Here is a 250-nt window from a genome sequence, read left to right on the forward strand (position 1 = left end):
GTAGGTGCAGTAAAGTCACCCAGCACCTTCCTTGCATTGTTGGCATTGTTGTTGTTTTCGGCTGCCATGTGTTCTTCTTTTCTGAAGATTTCTGTTAGGTCCTCTACAGAGAATTGTGCCTTAGCTTCTCTTAGTTTTTGCTTCAAGGTCCTTTCAGGTTCAGGGTCAGCCTCAACAGGAATGCTTTTGTCTTTGCTCCTGCTCATATGAAAGAGAAGAGAACAAGAAAATATGGAATCCTCTATGTCAT

This window comes from Arachis duranensis, chromosome 7 (genome assembly GCF_000817695.3).
Source record: "Arachis duranensis cultivar V14167 chromosome 7, aradu.V14167.gnm2.J7QH, whole genome shotgun sequence".
Taxonomy (NCBI): Eukaryota; Viridiplantae; Streptophyta; class Magnoliopsida; order Fabales; family Fabaceae; genus Arachis; species Arachis duranensis.